Consider the following 18,817-nt stretch of genomic DNA (forward strand, 5'->3'; position numbering starts at 1 on the left):
AGATTTTGTAGTTGGGATTTTTCTTGTTTCTTGAGATAGGCCTGGATTGCAATGTATTTTCCTCTCAGGACTGCCTTTGCTGCGTCCCAAAGCGTTTGGATTGTTGTATTTTCATTTTAGTTTGTTTCCATATATTTTTTAATTTCTTCTCTAATTGCCTGGTTGACCCACTCATTCGTTAGTAGGGTGTTCTTTAACCTCCATGCTTTTGGAGGTTTTCCAGACTTTTTCCTGTGGTTGATTTCAAGCTTCATAGCATTGGGGTCTGAAAGTATGCATGGTATAATTCAATTCTTTTAAACTTATGAAGGGCTGTTTTGTGACCCAGTATATGATCTATCTTGGAGAATGTTCCATGTGCACTCGAGAAGAAAGTATATTGTGTTGCTTTGGGATGCAGAGTTCTAAATATATCTGTCAAGTCCATCTGATCCAATGTATCATTCAGGGCCCTTGTTTCTTTATTGACTGTGTGTCTAGATGATCTATCCATTTCTGTAAGTGGGGTGTTAAAGTCCCCTGCAATGACCACATTCTTATCAATAAGGTTGCTTATGTTTATGAGTAATTGTTTTATATAATTGGGGGCTCCGGAATTCGGCGCATAGACATTTATAATTGTTAGCTCTTCCTGATGGATAGACCCTGTAATTATTATATAATGCCCTTCTTCATCTCTTGTTACAGCCTTTAGTTTAAAGTCTAGTTTGTCTGATATAAGTATGGCTACTCCAGCTTTCTTTTGGCTTCCAGTAGCATGATAAATAGTTCTCCATCCCCTCACTCTCAATCTAAAGGTGTCCTCAGATCTAAAATGAGTCTCTTGTAGACAGCAAATAGATGGGTCTTGTTTTTTTATCCATTCTGATACCCTATGTCTTTTGGTTGGCGCATTTAATCCATTTACATTCAGTGTTATTATAGAAAGATACGGGTTTAGAGTCATTGTGATGTCTGTATGTTTTATGCTTGTAGCGATGTCTCTAGTACTTTGTCTCACAGGATCCCCCTTAGGATCTCTTGTAGGGCTGGTTTAGTGGTGACAAATTCCTTCAGTTTTTGTTTGTTTGGGAAGACCTTTATCTCTCCTTCTATTCTAAATGACAGACTTGCTGGATAAAGGATTCTCGGCTGCATATTTTTTCTGTTTAGCACACTGAAGATCTCGTGCCAATCCTTTCTGGCCTGCCAAGTTTCAAAAGAGAGATCAGTCACGAGTCTAATAGGTCTCTCTTTATATGTGAGGGCACGTTTATCCCTTGCTGCTTTCAGAATTTTCTCTTTATCCTTGTATTTTGCCAGTTTCGCTATGATATGTCGTGCAGAAGATCGATTCAAGTTACATCTGAAGGGAGTTCTCTGTGCCTCTTGGATTTCAATGCCTTTTTCCTTCCCCAGGTCAGGGAAGTTCTCAGCTATAATTTCTTCAAGTACCCCTTCAGCACCTTTCCCTCTCTCTTCCTCCTCTGGGATACCAATTATGCGTATATTATTTCTTTTTCGTGTATCACTCAGTTCTCTCATTTTCCCCTCATACTCCTGGATTTTTTTATCTCTCTTTCTCTCAGCTTCCTCTTTTTCCATAACTTTATCTTCTAGTTCACCTATTCTCTCCTCTGCCTCTTCAATCCGAGCAGTCGTCGTTTCCGTTTTGTTTTGCATTTCGTTTAAAGCGCTTTTCAGCTCCTCGTGACTGTGCCTTAGTCCCTTGATCTCTGTGGCAAGAGATTCTCTGCTGTCCTCTATACTGTTTTCAAGCCCAGCGATTAATTTTATGACTATTATTCTAAATTCACTTTCTGTTATGTTATTTAAATCCTTTTTGATCAGTTCATTAGCTGTTGTTATTTCCTTGAGATTCTTCTGAGGGGAATTCTTCCGTTTGGTCATTTTGGATAGTCCCTGGAGTGGTGAGGATCTGCAGGGCACTTCCCCTGTGCTGTGGTGTATAACTGGAGTTGGTGGGCGGGGCCGCAGTCCGACCTGATGTCTGCCCCCAGCCCACCGCTGGGTCCACAGTCAGACTGGTGTGTGCCTTCTCTTCCCCTCTACTAGGGGCGGGGTTCACTGTGGGGTGGCGTGGCCTGTCTGGGCTACTTGCACACTGCCAGGCTTGTGGTGCTGGGGATCTGGCGTATTAGCTGGGGTGGGTAAGCAAGGTGCACGGGGGCAGGAGGGGCAGGCTTAGCTCGCTTCTCCTTAGGTGATCCACTTCAGGAGGGGCCCTGTGGCAGCGGGAGGGAGTCAGATCTGCTGCTGGAGGTTTGGCTCCGCAGAAGCACAGCGTTGGGTGTTTGCGCGGAGTGAGCAAGTTCCCTGGCAGGAACTGGTTCCCTTTGGGATTTTGGCTGTGGGATGGGCGGGGGAGATGGCGCTGGCGAGCACCTTTGTTCCCCACCAAACTGAGCTCTGTCGTCCGGGGACTCAGCAACTCTCCCTCCCTTTGTCCTCCAGCCTTCCCGCTTTCTGAGCAGAGCTGTTAACTTATGACCTCCCAGACGCTAAGTCGCGCTTGATGTCGGAACACAGTCCCTCCGGCCCCTCCGCTTTTGCCAGCCAGACTCGAGGGCTCTGCTTGACCTATGAGCCGCTCCTCCGCCCCGGCTCCCTCCTGCCAGTCCGTGGAGAGCGCAGCGCCTCACCGTCCTTCCTACCCTTTTCCATGGGCCTCTTGTCTGCACTTGGCTCCGGAGACTCCATTCTGCTAATCCTCTGGCGGTTTTCTGGGTTATTTAGGCAGGTGTAGGTGGAATCTAAGTGATCAGCAGGACGCGCGGTGAGCCCAGCGTCCTCCTATGCTGCCATCTTCCCTCTCCTGCCTATGAGTGTTTCTTTAGAACACATTATTAGAAGGGGAATTGCTACAGCAAAGGAGTCATTTCATTCAACAGACATCTAATGAGCACATACTGTGTACTGAGTGTGGTTCTAGGCAGTGGGCAAATGTTCTCTTGGGTGTGAGGTCCCTGATCTCTTTGCATTTTTTTTCTCTAGAGTACAGTAAGAACCCTGGGCTTCTTGAGGGTCTCTGTTCAGAGTTTGCAGTGTCTAAGCTGTTATGGGGTCTGTGTCCTGGATATGTCATCTTGGAACGCTGTGAGGGTCTGTGTCCCAGGGGTGAGGCCTCTGAGCTGTTTGGGGGATCTTTTTTCCAGCAGATGAGGTTTATGAGAGTTGGGGGGATCTTCTGAAGGGTGTGAGGTTTCTTTCTTTTCTCCCAACTTTATTGAGATATAATTGCATATAACATTGTGTAAGTTTAAGGGGTGCAATGTATCAATTTGATCACATTTATATATTTCAAAATGATTACCACCATAGCATTAGCTAACACCTCCATCCTGTCACATAGTTGCCATGTCCTTTTTTTTTTTGTGATGAGAACATTTAAGATCTACTCTCTTAGCAAGTTTGAAGTATATGATACCTTACTATTAGCTATAATCACTATGGTGTACATTAGATCTCCAGAACTTATTCATCTTATAACTGGAAGCTTGCACCCTTTGACCAATATCTCCCCATTTCTTTCACCTCCCTGTCCCTGGTAACTACTACTATATTGTTTCTCTGAGTTCAGCTTTTTTAGTTTTAGGTTCCACATATAAGTGATACTGTGCAGTATTTGTCTTTTTCTGTCTGACTTATTTCACTTAGCATAATGCCCTCAAGGTCCATCCAGGTTGTTGGCAAATGGCAGGGTTTCCTTCTTTCTCATGGCTGTATTATATATATATAACACATCATCTTTATCCATTAATATGTTGACAGACACTTAGATTGTTTCTATATATTGACTATTGTTAATGATGCTGCCATCGAACATGGGGGTACACATGTCTCTTCAAGCTCCAGTTTTCTTTTCCTTTGTATATATACCCAGAAGTGGGATTGCTGGATCATATGGTAGTTCTATTTTGATTTTTTTTGAGGAAACTCCATACTATTTCTTATAGTGGGGTGGTGACTCTACCAATTTACATGCTCACTAGCAGGGCCCAAGAGTTCCCTTTTCTCCACATCTCACCAACACTTGTCTCTTGTCTTTTTAATGATAGTCATTCTAAGAGGTGTGAGGTGATATCTCATTGTAGTTTTGATTTGAATTTCTCAGTGTATGAGGTTTCTAGACAGTTTTGGGGTTTGGTTTCTCAGTGTGTGAGGTCTCTGAGTTCCTTGAGTGTGTCTGTGTCCCTGGATTTAATGTTTCTGAGCTGTTTGGGTGTCTGTATCCCAGGGTGTGAGATCTCTGCATTCCTGGGGAGTCTGCATCATGGTGTGTCTGGGCTGTTGTCAGGTCTGTATTCACATTATGAGTTATCTGGCTATTTGGGGGCCTGTATCACTGGTTTGAGGTGTCCCAGCTATTTGGTGTGGTCTGTGTGCAGGATTGGAGGTCTCTGGACTCTGGGGATTTTTGATTCAGGATTTGTGGTCTCCGAATTCAGAGTGTGAATTCTCTGTGTCAATATGTGAGATCTATGGGCTGGTTGGGATCTTTGTTCTTGAGAGGGCTGAACTGGTTGGCTCTTTCCCAGGGTGTGAGATCTCTGGCTGTTTGGGAAATTGTATTCTTGGTGTATGGTCTGTGAGATAATTTTGGGTATCTGTCAAAAATATATCTGTCTATATGTCTCTAAGATATTTCTGTATCTATTTTTGGGTTGTGAGGTCTCAGGGGTATTTAAGGAGTCTGTATTCAGAGTGTGAAGTTCCTGAACACTTGGGTATCTGTGTTTGATGAAGTGAATCCCCTGAGCCATTTGGAAGTCTCTGTTTATGAGCTTTGTGAGCATCTTTGTTTAGAGTTATAGATCTCTGAGAGGTTTGGGAGTCTGTGTCCAAGGTGTGAGCAGTTTGAAGGTCCTCATCGCAGAGTATGAGGTCTCTAAGTTGGTTGTCTCTGAATTCACTGAGGATCTATTTTACAAGATTTGAGTATAAGGAAGTTGCCTTCTGGTTGTGAGGCCTTTCAAATTTATGAGGGTCTGTCTTTTAATGTTTGAGTCTGAGGCATTTGAGGATCTGTATTCAAGGTGTATAGCCTCTGAACTATTGAGGTTCCATGTCCCAAAGGGTGAATTTGTAGTATCTGGGGGCTTATGTTTAGAGTGTTTGTTCTCAGAACTCTTGGGTTTAATGTTTGAATCTGAGGTATTTAGGAATTTGTGTTCAGGGTGTGGGGTCTCTGTATTCACTGAGGCCTGTTCCCCAAGGTTTGAAACTAAGGTGCATTGGAGTCAGCATTCAGAGTATCAGTCTCTGGATTTTTTTTAAGTTTATGTATTTATTTTGAGAGAGAGAGAGAGAGAGAGAGGCAGAGAGAGAGAGAGAGGGAGAGAGACAGAGACTCCTAAGCAGGCTCCACACCATCAGCTCAGAGCCCAATGTGGGGCTCAAATTCACAAACCATGAGGTCATGACCTGAGCTGAAGTCAAGAGTCAGATGCTCCACTGATTGAGCCACCCAGGCACCCCTCTCTGGATTTTTACTGTGTCTATGTCCTAATGTTTGAGTCTGAGGTATTTGTGGGTTCATATTCAGAGCACAAGATCTCTGATATTTTTAAGAGTATGAGTTACAAGGGTTGAGTCTGAGGTATTTGGGGGACAGTCAGTGTTCAGGTTGTTTGGCTTTTCAAATCTTTGATGGTCTGTATTTTAACGTTTGAATCTCATGTATTTGGATATCTGTATTCAGGATACAAGGTCTCTGAACTATTGAGTTTCCATGTCCCATAGGATGAGTCTGTAGTGTTTGGGAGTTTTTTTTCAAAGTATTATTAGGTCTCTGAACTCTGAGGCATCTGGGTTTTGATGCTTGAGTCTGAGGTTTGGGGATCTATGTTAAGGCATTATGGTCCTTGGACTCTTTGAATATCTATGTCCTAAACTTTTTAAATCTCAGGTAGTTAGGGATCACTGTTAAACATGTGAGGTGTCTGAACTTTTAGTTTCCTTTCCTCAAGGTTTTAGTGTGAGATGTTTGAGGTTGGTATTCAGGGTTTGTGATCTCTGAATTTTTAGAGGGTCTGTGGCTCAAAGTTTAAGTCTATAATATCTGGGGGCCAGGATTCAGGGTATGAGGTCTCTGAAATTGTTGAGACTATTTCCAGGTTTTGAATATGAGGTATTTTAGGGTCTCCAAAGGGTAATGACTGATGTTTTAGGGTTTATGTCAGAAGTTTGAGTTGGAAGTATTTGGGGTCTGAATTCAGGATGTGAGTTCTGTATACTCTTTGTGGCTCTGTGTTCCAAGATTTGAATCTGAGTTATTTGGGGATTTGTTTTCAAGGTGTGAGGCCTCTGAACTCTTTGATGATTTCTGTCCCAAAGTTTAAGTCTAAAGTACTTGTGTTCTGTGTACAGGGTGTGAGGTTGCTGAACTCACTGAGAATCTTTGAGCCTTAAGTATTATGTGGTATATGTTCCGGGTGTGATGCCTCTGAATATTAAGTCTGTGTCACAACTCTGTTTAAGTTAGAGATACTTAGGGGCACCTGGGTGGTGCAGTAAGTTAAGCCTCTGACTCTTGATCTCAGCTCAGGTCATGATGTCACAGCTTGTGGGTTCGAGCCCCACATCAGGCTCTGTGCTGATGGTGTGGAGCCTGCTTGGGATTCTGTCTCTCCTTCTCATTGCCCCTCTCCCACTCATGTGCACGTGCTCTCTCTCAAAATAAATAAATAAACTTAAAAATTTTAAAAAAGTTAGAAACATTTAGGGGTCTATTTTCAAGGTTTGATGTTTCTGCATCTGTGAGTGTCTGTGTTCCAAGGTATGAGAGTGAGGTAACTAAGGGTCTGTGTCCAGAGCTTGAGATCTCTCAACTTGTTAAGCATGTCCCAAAATTTGAGTCTGAGTGAATCTGTGTTCACAGTGTGAGGTCTCTGAAGTCTGTGAAGTTTGCATTGTAAGGCTTGAATCTGAGGTACTTGTGGGTAATACTCAGGGTATGAGATCCCTCAGGTTTTGGGGGGTGGTCTGTATTTTAATGTTTGAATTTGAGATATTTTTAGGTTTGTGTTCAAGGTGTGAAGTTTCTGAGCTTTTTTGAGGGTCTGTACCAAAGTTTGAGTCTGAGGTATTTGGGGGATCTGTGTTTAGAGTTTGAGGTGCCTGAACTTTTAGATGGTCTTTATCTCAATATTTGAGTCTGAAGTATGTGGGTCTGTATTCAGGGTAAGAGGTCTCTGGATTCATTGGCGGTATGTGCCCTAAGGTATAAGTTGAGGTTTTTAGAGGTTTGTATTCAGGGTTTGAGGTCTCTGATCTATTTGAGGGTCTGTGTCCCAAAGTTTGTATCTGAGGTCTCTATTCAATTTTTGAGTCTGAAATATTTGGGGTTCCATATTCAGGATGTGTTTTGCTTGAATTCATTGAGGTCTGTGTTCCAGTGTTTGAGTCTCAGGTATGTGGGGGGTCAGTTTCAGGGTGTGAGGTCTCTGAGGTTTTATTATAAAACCTTTGTTCCTGTTTTAGCATGAATTATTTGATGTCTGAATTCAGGGTATAAAATCCATGATATTTAGAAGGTCTTTTCCAATTTTTAGCCAGAAGTAGTTGTGGTTTATGTTCAGGATATGAGGTCTCTGCACTCATTGAGGGTCTATGTCCCAAGGCTTGAAACTGAGGTATTTTGGGGTCTATGCTCAGCTTATGAGAGTCCTAAAATATTTGAGGGTCTATATTTTAATTTTTGAGTTCAATATATTTGGGAATTTTATTCAGGGTATGAGGTTGCCGAGTTATTTGAGGTTCTCTGTCCCATGGTATGCATCTATAGTGTTTGGAGGTCTTTTTCAGAGTGTTAGGTCTCTGAATTCTAGGGGATCTGTGTTTAATGTTTGAGTCTGAAGTATTTGGAGATCTGTGTTCAGCTGATGAAGGTTCTGAATTCTTTGAGGATATATCCCAAGGTATTAGTTTGACGTATTTGGAGTCTGTGGTCAGAGTTCCAGATCTGTGAAATTTTAGAGGGTCTGTATCCCAGTATCTGAGTTGAGATACTTGTGGGTCTATGTTCAGGGTGTAGTTCTCTGTACTCTTTGAAGGTATGAGTCAAAAGGTTTGAATCTGAGGTACTTATGTGTCTGTATTAATGGGGTGGGCCCTCTGTACTATTTGAGGGTCTGTGTTCCAAGGTCTAAATTTGAAGTATTTTCTTGTTCACATTCAAAGTGTGAAATCTCTGAGTTGTCTGGGGGGTCTGTGTTCCAAGTTTTGAATATGAATTTCCTGAGGGTCTGTTTTCTGTGTGTGAAGTCTCTGATTTCTTTGGCATGTGTGTTCCAAGGTTTGCACTTTAGGTATTTTGAGACTTGTATTCAGCGTGTAAGCTCTCTAAACTTACTGAGTTGTGGTTTCCAGAGTCTGATGTGTTTGGGGACAGCATTCTGGGTGTGAGTTCTCTGAACCCTTTCAGAGTCTGTGTTCAGGTTGTAGAGTCTCTTAACTCATTGAGGGTTTGTGTTCCAAAACTAGAAGTCTCTGAACTCTTTGAGGTCAGTGTCTTAAGATTTGAGTCAGAATATTGGGAATCTGTATGCAAGGTGTGATGTCTCTGATATCTAAATGGGGGTCATTGTCCCATGGTGTAAGGATGATGAGCTAGTTAGGGCTTTGTGTTCAGGGTGGAGTTCTCTCTCTGGTTTGATATCTCTGGACTGCCTGGGAATTTTTATATAGCATGAGAGGTCATGATATATAAGGTTTGTATAATTTTTGGAGGTCCATTTAAAGGGTGTGAGGTCTCTGAGTTCTTTGGTGTTCTGTGTCCAGGATATGAGCTCTCTGGGCTGTTCATGTGTTTGTGTCCAGAGTGAGTTTTTGGAGTTGCTTGGAGGTACTGGTGGTTGGATAGTTCTCTGAGGTCTTTGGGGGTCTGTGCCCAGGATTTTAGGCCTCTCCCCTATTTAAAGGTCTTTGTATAGTCTCAGAGGTACATGGAGTATATGTTTATATTGAACTCTTTGGGGATCTATTTTTTAGGTTGTAAGGTCTGGATATTTAGGGGTCTATATATCCTCAGTATCAAATGGCTCAACTCCAAGGGGATGTTGTCCCAGATGTCAGGCGTCTGAGTATGTGTGACCCAGAGCATGATATTAGTTGGCTGTTTGAGAGTCTGTGCCATGGTGTAAAGACTCTTTACTGTTTGAGACTTTCTGTTCTGGGTATGAAGTCTGTGAGCTGCTTAGGGTCCTGTGTTCAGTCCCAGATGTGTGGTCTATGTGTTATCTGTGGATCTGTATCTACATTATGACATCTCTGGGGGTTTCCTTCCATAGCGTAAAATCTCTGAGCTGCTTCAGGGTCTTTATCTCAAGGTATGAGTTCTAGAAACTGTTTGGGGGTCTGAATCAACTCTGGGGCCTGGGGACCTCAAGATGATGGGAGCACATCAGAAAGGTGAGGGAGGCTCTCTGCACTTGGCTGAATACCGGACTGGTCAGGGCAAGGAAAGAAAGCTTTCTGAGGTCTCTGAGGGTGAAGAGGCTCATGTTGGATTCCTCAGAAGGTGGGATAAAGGGGAAGACCATAGTAAAGCAGACCTCCCCCATTCTTGCAGATGTTGTTCCTGGCCTTCAGATGTGGAGAACCCTGGGCCTGGGACCTGTCCCACCTTGACTGACAAGATGTTATTATTATTTTCAGAGGAGCAGATGAGGACTCAGGTAAACTGGGATGCCCTAGCTACACAGCCCTGAGGAGGTGGCTCTGTGGGGAGGGTCAACTCTGTGGGGAAAGCTATGCCACAGGTAACATGCTGACTGGAGAGGGTTTATGTAGGTGTCCACATCTGTTCACACCCCTGGGCCTGTCTCCTTCCCTATCTGTCTGCCATGGCTTGAACCAACCTCTGGGTCTTAAGTTCCAGAGTGATAATACTCTGAGGCTTTTCTCACAGTCCCCATCCCCAAAGGCTTGAAAAGACCCAGTCCCTGCTGTTGGATTATTGGGCTGTGTGCCTGCTAGGGGAGGGAGAGGGGCCCCAGATCGCAATGTTGATAACAAAGCTGAGTATCCACAGTGCTCCATGTTCTGATACTCCACCTGGGAGGGTCTGACTTTGCCCACAATGTCCTCCACAGGTGCCCCATAGGCCCCCTTCAGCTCTTCATAGTGCCCTCTACTCTGCAACAGTCCCAAAATGGGGAATGGAGCTGGGATTAGGTCTCACTCCCCACCCACAACCTTTTATGGATCTTGGGGCCTACGTCCTCTGGGCCTCATTACTCCCATATCTCTAATGGGCACAGGCCACTTCTGTGTCTCACCCATGTCTGCCTTCCTTCCCCATTCAGGCCTAGGCCCTGGACTTCTGGGTTAATCCCTAAACCCAAGTAATTTCCAATATGATTCATGTTCTTTTTTAAAAAAAAATGTTTATTTATTTATTTTGAGAGAGAGTAAGGGGGAGGGTCAGAGAGAGAGAGAGGGAGAGAGAGAATCCCAAGCAGGCTCCATGCTGTCAGTGCAGAGCCTGATGCGGGGCTCGATCTCATGAACTGTGAGATCATGACCTGAGATGAAATTGAGAGTCGGATATTTAACTGACTGAGCCACCCAGGTGCCCCAGTATGATTCATGTTCTTGTTGGTAAAAGGGTCAGACAAGTCTTCTTTTAGTGGGCCATTCTGCAGGAATCCAACCTTCCTCATCCAGCCCCAAAACACCTGTTCCTTACTCTAGGGCTGAGGGTAGAAGAGAGAAAGGTTAACAAAACATGCTTAAGGGGACAAGGGATGATGTGGGGTGTTGTACATTTTATTTGGGGTGATAGTGAAGAGAGTTTCAAATGAAGTGATGTTTGAACAGAGCCTTGAAAAATGCGCCAAGTGCAGGGTTGTGTAAAAGGTGGACTAGACATGGCTAGCCAGTGCAAAGGCTCTGAAGCTTGATTCTCTTGTGGCAGAAACACTAGGTTCCTCTTTTGGACTTCTGGCTTAAGTCCCGTGGAAGGGGCTCTGAACCACATGCCAGGATGAAGTTCTGAAGCCAGCAGCTGGAAGCTTGGCCTTTGTTTCCTACAAAATATTCAGGGTTTATGGTAATCCATTTCTGGTTTCTGGGATGGGGAAACAGTCTAGAGTGCATAAAGGTCTATGTGGATAGAGTACTCCTTAGAGTGATTGGGAAAGGAGTTGCGGATGGAGCATTTCACTAGTATAATATAGCGGGTTACAAGGAGGGAATGGTCTGCTGTGGGGAGGGTCTGTATTAGACCCATAAACTATAGTTAGGATGGAGAGGGAATCAACACCAATCCTGGTGGAGGCAAGAATCTGACTCCATCCTCCTGGCTTCTACCTGGGCTTTAAGCAGACACCCACTTTCCAGCTTTGACATTGACCTGTTCTGTGGCCTCCATCATTGTTCTTATCTCCCTCTTCACCTTTTTGTCCACTTTGAATTGGCCTTAAGACTGAGTGTCCAGGGAAGACACTGGCTCTGTGATGAGGGGAACAAAAATCAAGGACGTTCCTGAGCACTGAGTGGTCCTAGAGAACTTTCATGCCCCAGCTCTGCCCAGTTACAGAGCTTTCTGGAAGTTCACATAAGTCTCCCTCCCTCCCTCAGATTCTGGGCTGTCATTGGCTACTGTTCTGCATGGGCATTTTGGTAGCTGGGCTGGTCTTCATGACTTTGGAGGCAGGGTTTTGGTGCTGGAGTGTGAATACATTTTGGAGTTATCTCTGACTTCTCCTTGTCCCCTTACCCCTGGAGGCATCAGCCAACTCAGTCAACTGTAGACATGCCCTGGTGATTTGGGCTGACCTTGTGTGAGGTTCTGCAGTCATATGTTCCCCCGTTCACCCCTAAACTCAGTAACAAGCCCAGCAGGCACTTCTTCCTCCAGTCAGTCATCCCTGAAGTGCATTCATGCATTCAACCATTCTCTTCTTTACCCGAAAAAAATTGGATTTGGATTTTAGGGGCACTTCATAGAAGTAACTTCATTAAAGAGGAATTTTTCCCTAGTGGGAGAAGCACAGCATGTGGTGCAGGATTCCTGATCTCAGGGCACAGAGCCAACAGGGCTCAGCTTGCAACAGTTGGGTGGGATGTAAATGAGGGATGTAAGAATATGGGGGAGAGGGCAAGAAGGATGAGGCAGAAGAGAGAGGGAAGAAGAAACAATAAAAGCAGGAAGGAGAAGGGGTGCCTGGGTGGCTCAGTCAGTTAAGTGTCTTGCTCTTGGTTTCAGCTCAGATCATGATCTTGTGGTTCGTGGGTTTGAGCCCTTGTGTTGGGCTCCTCACTGACAATTTGAAGCCTGCTTGGGATTCTCTCTCTCTGCGCCTCCCCTGCTCTCTCTCTCTTTCAAAATAAATAAAACTTTTAAAAAGCAGAAAGGAGAAATCAAGAGACATCAGAATAAAAGTTCACACTTACTGATGCTTAATATGGGCCAGACATTGTTTTTAGCAATGCACGGCAAAAGCCTAGAAGGAAATGAAGGGGATCAGGGTAAGCCATCTCCAAATATCCCACTTTGGCATAAGAATTATTTTGAGCTGTTGTGGTGTCTTGGTGGATCAGTTAAGAGTCCAACTCTTGATTTCGGCTCAGGTCATGATCTCAGCTCAGGTCATGATCTCACGGTTTGTGAGATGGAGCCCTGTGTCGGGCTCTGCACTGACAGCATGAAGCCTTCTTGGGATTCTCTCCCTCCCTCACTCTTCCCCTCCCCTGCCTATGCTCTCTCTCTCTCAAAATAAATAAATAAATAAACTTTATAAAAAATAAAATAAAATTTCTTAAAAAAAGAATTATTTTGAGCTGACAGACTTTGAGTTCCTGCAATCTCTTATGTGCTTAACAGCAAACCCTTTCTAAAGGACTGAAAAGAACTCAATTATCATAAATACTCTCCCTTGGAGCATCTCTTCTCTTAAGATAAGTTGGCACTACATCCAAACGGACATTGTCAAAAGACTATTATGTGAAAATGAGTGAAGGAAACATAACTCAAAATGGAGTTTGGAAACAATTAAGGGAGGGTTCCCATTCAGGCACCACTTGTTGCAGCTTACTTTACATACCCCAGCAGGAAGAAGGAAGATTATCTCCTTGCTCAGCCACAGTCCAGCTAATGAGAAACCACCACGGCTCAGCCAATGAGAGGCTGCCACAACCTCAAACTCCCACTCTTCTCCAATGAACTTTCATTCACAACAACCCTCCCCAACTCCCTCCTTTATTCTTTAAAAAGCAAGCCCTGGGGTGCTTCAGTGACTCAGTCAGTTAACCATCTGACTTCAGCTCAGGTCATGATCTTGCAGTTTGTGGGTTAGAATCCTGCAATGGGCTCTGTGCTGACAGCTCAGAGCCTGGACCCTGGAGCCTGCTTTGGATTCTGTGTCTCCCTCTCTCTCTGTGCCTCCCCAGCTTGTGCTTTCTCTCTCTCAAAAATAAATAAACTTTAAAAATAAAAAAAAGCAAGCCCCTCTCCTTTGTTCCTGGACCTGCCTATGGTTCACCATAGTTTGCATGTCCTGAATTGCAATTTCTCTGCTATTCCTGAATAAAATAATTTTTGCTGGTTAAATAGATGGCTATTTTATTTTTAAGGCTGACAATTAAATCTCTAATCTATTCTAAGAGCCCATGTAAAGTCATTTGCTTTTCCCTAAGTACCCTTTCTCCTCCTTCCTTTCTCTTGCTAACTTAAGTATATAGACTCCAAATTCGAGCCACCCCTTTGAGTTACTCACCACTGAAAGCACCCAAGTATATAGGATACATGTGTTAGTAATTTCTGTTTTTCTCTTGTTAATCTGCCTTTTATGAGTCTAATTTGTAGGAACCAAGGTGAAGAACCTAAGAGGTAGAGAAAAAATTTTTCTTCCTCTTATAGAAACTGTACCATACATTAAATGGTATTCTTGAGTGTGGAACTCCGGGTAATTTTCCAATAAATAATTTTTCTTTGTTTTATTATTTACTTGCATTTTCCTAGTTTACATTAATCAGTCTTCATGCTGTTTATACTTTTATTTATTTATATTTTTTGTACACAGTATAGTTTTAATAAGTTTATCATAAGTCTATATCCACAGGCTTCTACACAAAAGTTTACAAACACATATATCTGAATGAAGACGTTACTTGAAAGACACATTATACACAGGGTAACATCAAGACCTTCAACACAGGATATTCACATATGCTTCCACACTAATGTTTATGAACACTTTTATCTAAAAGAAGGAAGATGTTACTTGAAAGACTTTTTATACACAGTGTAATTTCAATGAGTTAAGCATATGGCTAATCCCATATGCTTCTGCCATTTTGTTTACAATGAAAAAAAATATTGTTCTAAAGGCTCATTTTCTTAGTCTAACTATTTCAGTGTAGTGTTTTGATATCTTTGTCAAGTTTGAAATCAGTGAGTGAGTGTGGAGGTTCCTCAGAAAATTAAAAATAGACCTACCCTATGACCCAGCAATAGCACTGCTAGGAATTTACCCAAGGGATACAGGAGTACTGATGCATAGGGGCACTTGTACCCCAATGTTTATAGCAGCACTTTCAACAATAGCCAAATTATGGAAAGAGTCCATCAACTGATAAATGGATAAAGAAATTGTGGTTTATATACACAATGGAGTACCTCGTGGCAATGAGAAAGAATGAAATACGGCCCTTTGTAGCAACGTGGATGGAACTGGAGAGTGTGATGCTAAATGAAATAAGCCATACAGAGAAAGACAGATACTGTATGTGTTCACTCTTATGTGGACCTGAGAAACTTAACAGAAACCCATGGGGGAGGGGAAGAAAAAAAAAAAAGAGGTTAGAGTGGGAGAAAGCCAAAGCATAAGAGACTCTTAAAAACTGAGAACAAACTGAGGGTTGATGGGGGGTGGGAGGGAGGGGAGGGTGGGTGATGGGTATTGAGGAGGGCACCTTTTGGGATGAGCACTGGGTGTTATATGGAAACCAATTTGATAATAAATTTCATATATTGAAAAAAAAGAAATCAGTGAGTGAGCAGGGGCAGTATTTACAGCAAAAGGAAGATTTGAGATGCAGTATTCACTGCTGGTATGGGGAAGGATTGCAGAGGGGATAGAAAGTCAGCAAAATTCTGCAAGTGTTCTGGAAAAATACCAAGGCAATACAGGCAAAACACAGGTCCCTAAGAAGAGATTGTGCATTGTCATAAGTTACTTTATTAAGGCTTCATAGACTTTTCCCCAGTTTTGGTTCTAGTGGCTCATTTGATTAGTTCATAGTATGCATAGGCAGTATGATTTGTGACCAATGCCAAGATCATAGGTTCAAGCCTCATCTACAGCACTTTTTACTTTCTGAGCAGTTCTGAGGATGTGATCACCTGGATCACTTTTCTTGCTTTCTGCAAGGCTATAGATTGACAAAGGAAAAAATAGGAAATCAGTACATAGTGAAATGGTTAGACCCAACTTTTCCCCCAACAACATCTGTAAAGCCATAAGTAGAAAGTGAACAATACCAGTTGTTATAGCACTGAGTTATGAATTATGGGATTCAATTTGATCACTCCTAAAATAAAAATGGAAGTGAATGAAAATTATTAGGGGAAAAAAACTATGAGAGAGAAGACTGTTGGACTATTTTGGCAAAGGGAGAGATCGTGATAGATGCTTTGAACTAAGTGGATGTATTGAACATGGAAAGAATTGGGCATATTATACAGGTATTTGGGAAGCAAAATGGACTGTAGTCAGCAAGGATTTGGTCTTGGGGTGAAGGAGAGGTAGGTGTAAAATGTTGAGAGCAGGTTTCTGTGCTGGGAAATAAGATGGGTGATGGTGCCATTCATTGATATGAATAATACTAGAAGAGGACTATTTTGTAAAGAATTACAAGATAGAAATTTTTCTCAAAGGGCTCATGGTCTAAATAGAAATTGGGATGAGGGATTTCTCTTATGACCTATAGTTACATATCCCTATGAGTTTGAGACCCTAATCCTCTATACTCCTCATATACTCAATGTCACAGGCTCTATAGTTCCAGTATTGTTTTCAGTATATGCCTTTCCTTTAGAAATATGTACATAGAAAATACATGAATATAGCCTAATGCAGAAGTTTCAAATGATATCTAAATGTATGGACTACATTAGGCTATTATCACCTACCCCATTCTTCCCCACCTCACAAGTGACGGCGGGGGGGGGGCAGTTAAAGGTGTTTTATTCCAGACATTTTTCTCTGCTCTCACACATCACACATGCATGCAAACACACAAAGAAGGTCCCACTATGACCATTACCCACTTGTACCCTGTTAATGATATGTCATGGAGAAATCCTGGCCAGTACAGATTGGTCTGTTTTTCAGTTCACTTGTGCTCCATGATATAACATAAATGCACATCACTCTTTTACCTTCCCATGTGCACTTTTGGCTACTAATAGCCACTTAATGTGTTTTTTTTTATACCAGTTTTCTCCTTTCTTGTGCACATAGCTCTCTCTCTGTGTGCGAGGGGGTTTATTACACATTCTTACAAGTAGGATTGCTTGGTCAAAGAATTCAGTCATTCAGCAAACCCTTATTAAGCAGCTACTATGTGGCTAGGGTTTATTCTAGGAGTTAGTGAAAATTAGTGAACAAAACAGACAATATCTATAATGGAGTGACCATTTTTTTGATCAATGCTGAGACACTATTGTCTCTCACTGGTGTAGGGAAGTTAATACCTGTTTACTGCTATCCTAAATACCACTCCTGGTTGGGGTTTTGCAGCTGACCAAAAGTATTCAAATGATCCAAAAGGAGGCAGGAGAGAGGGAATAAAATAGATAAACAAGCATTAAAAAATCCAAAATAAAACAAAAACCAGAGGGAGCAAACAGAACAAATTCACTTTCCAATAACCTTATAGCCCTGAACACAATCCTGTCAATTATTACATTAAATGTTACTGGTATAAGCAACTCAATAAAAACATAGAGATGCATAGACAAAAGCAACGCCCTACTAAATGCAACACACAAGAAACGTACTTTAAATATAAAAATACAGAGAATTTGAAAGTAAATAAATGGAAAAGGTTATATTATAGACACAAAAACATAAGGATGAGGCAAATGCCCAACACTGTGCTTCTGTGGATCCATCCCTCTGACGGGACTGCCTCCCTCCTAGTGCTGCAGGGCTCCTCCTGCAGGGAACCACCAATGGCAAAGCGAGCTAAGCCTGCCCCTCCCGCCCCTGTGCACCTTGAGTATCCACCCTGGCTAATACACCATTGACCAGATCCCATCGAAGCAGCACCACAAGCCTGGAAGTGTGCAAGTAGCCCAGATAGGGGCCACAACACTCTACAGTGAGTCCTACCCCTGGGAGAGGGGAAGATAAGGTACACACCAGTCTGACTGTGGCCCCTGTGGTGGGGGCTGACTACAGCCCTGCCCACCAACACAAGTTACTCCTGACAGCACAGGGGAAGTGCCCTACAGTTTGGAGCTACTGCAGGCACTACCCAAAATGACAAAACGGAAGAATTCTCCTCAAAAGAAACTCCAGGAAGTAGCGACAGCCAACAAGTTGATCAACAACGATTTAAGCAATATAATGGAACAAGAATTTAGAATAATAATCATAAAATTAATCGCTGGGCTTGAAAAAAGCATAGAGGACAGCAGAGAATCTATTGCTACAGAGATCAAGGGACTAAGAAATAGTCATGAGGAGCTAAAAAATGCTATACATGAGGTGCAAAATAAAATGGAGGTGGCCACAGCACGGATTGAAGAGGCAGAGGGGACAATAAGTGTATTAGAAGATATAATTACGGAAAAAGAGGAAGCTGAGAAAAAGAGAGATAAAAAAATCTAGGAGTATGAGGGGAGAACTAGAGAACTAAGTGATGCAATCAAACGGAACAATATCCGTATCATAGGAATTCCAGAAGAAGAAGAGAGAGAGAAAGGGGCTGAAGGTGTACTTGAACAAATCATAGCTGAGAACTTCCCTCATCTGGGAAGGAAAAAGGCATTGAAATCCAAGAGGCACAGAGAACTCCCTTCAGACGTAACTTCAATCGATCTGCACGACATACCATAGTGAAATTGGCAAAATACAAGGATAAAGAGAAAATTTGAAAGTAGCTAGGGATAAACAGGCCCTAATATACAAAGGTAGACACAAAAGAGTAGTAGCAGACCTATCTACTGAAACTTGGCAGGCCAGAAAGGAGTGGCAGGAAATCTTCAATGTGATGAACAGAAAAAAATATGCAGCCGAGAATTCTTTATCCAGCAAGTCTGTCATTCAGAATAGAAGGAGAGATAAAGGTTTTCCCAAACAAAAACTGAAGGAATTCATCACCACTAAACCAGCCCTACAAGAGATCCTAAGGGGGACTCTGTGAGTGAAATGTTGCAAGGACCACAAAGTACCAGAGACATCACTACTAGCATGAAACCTACAGACATCACAATGACTCTAAACCCATACCTCTCATTAACAACACTGAATGTAAATGGACTTAATGCTTCAACCAAAAGACAACCAAATGCTTCAACCAAGACCCATCTATTTGCTGTCTACAAGAGACTCATTTTAGACCTGAGGACACCTTCAGATTGAAAGTGAGGGGATGGAGAACTATCTTTCATGCTACTGGAAGTCAAAAGAAGGCTGGAGTAGCCATACTTATATCAGACAAACTAGACTTTAAATTAAAGGCTGTAACAAGAGATGAAGAAGGGCATTATATAATAATTACAGGGTCTATCCATCAGGAAGAGCTAACAATTATAAATGTCTATGCACCGAATACGGAAGCCCCCAAATATATAAAACAATCA

The 18,817-nt window shown here is 42.6% G+C and overlaps 1 long non-coding RNA gene across 3 annotated transcripts in view; it reads left to right on the forward strand.

Moving 5' to 3' along the window:
- The window catches only part of LOC102948887, a 133,684-nt gene that overhangs the window by 81,236 nt on the left and 33,631 nt on the right, over positions 1 to 18,817 (forward strand). Inside the window, exon 1 of one of the 3 annotated variants that reach the window (XR_001511708.2) lies at positions 9,600 to 9,677. The exons of the other annotated variants lie outside the window; for them this stretch is intronic. This is a non-coding gene — a long non-coding RNA (uncharacterized LOC102948887). Of the gene's footprint in view, positions 1 to 9,599; positions 9,678 to 18,817 lie in introns of those variants that run through there. 3 annotated transcript variants of the gene reach the window in all.

Source organism: Panthera tigris, chromosome X (genome assembly GCF_018350195.1).
Source record: "Panthera tigris isolate Pti1 chromosome X, P.tigris_Pti1_mat1.1, whole genome shotgun sequence".
NCBI lineage: Eukaryota > Metazoa > Chordata > Mammalia > Carnivora > Felidae > Panthera > Panthera tigris.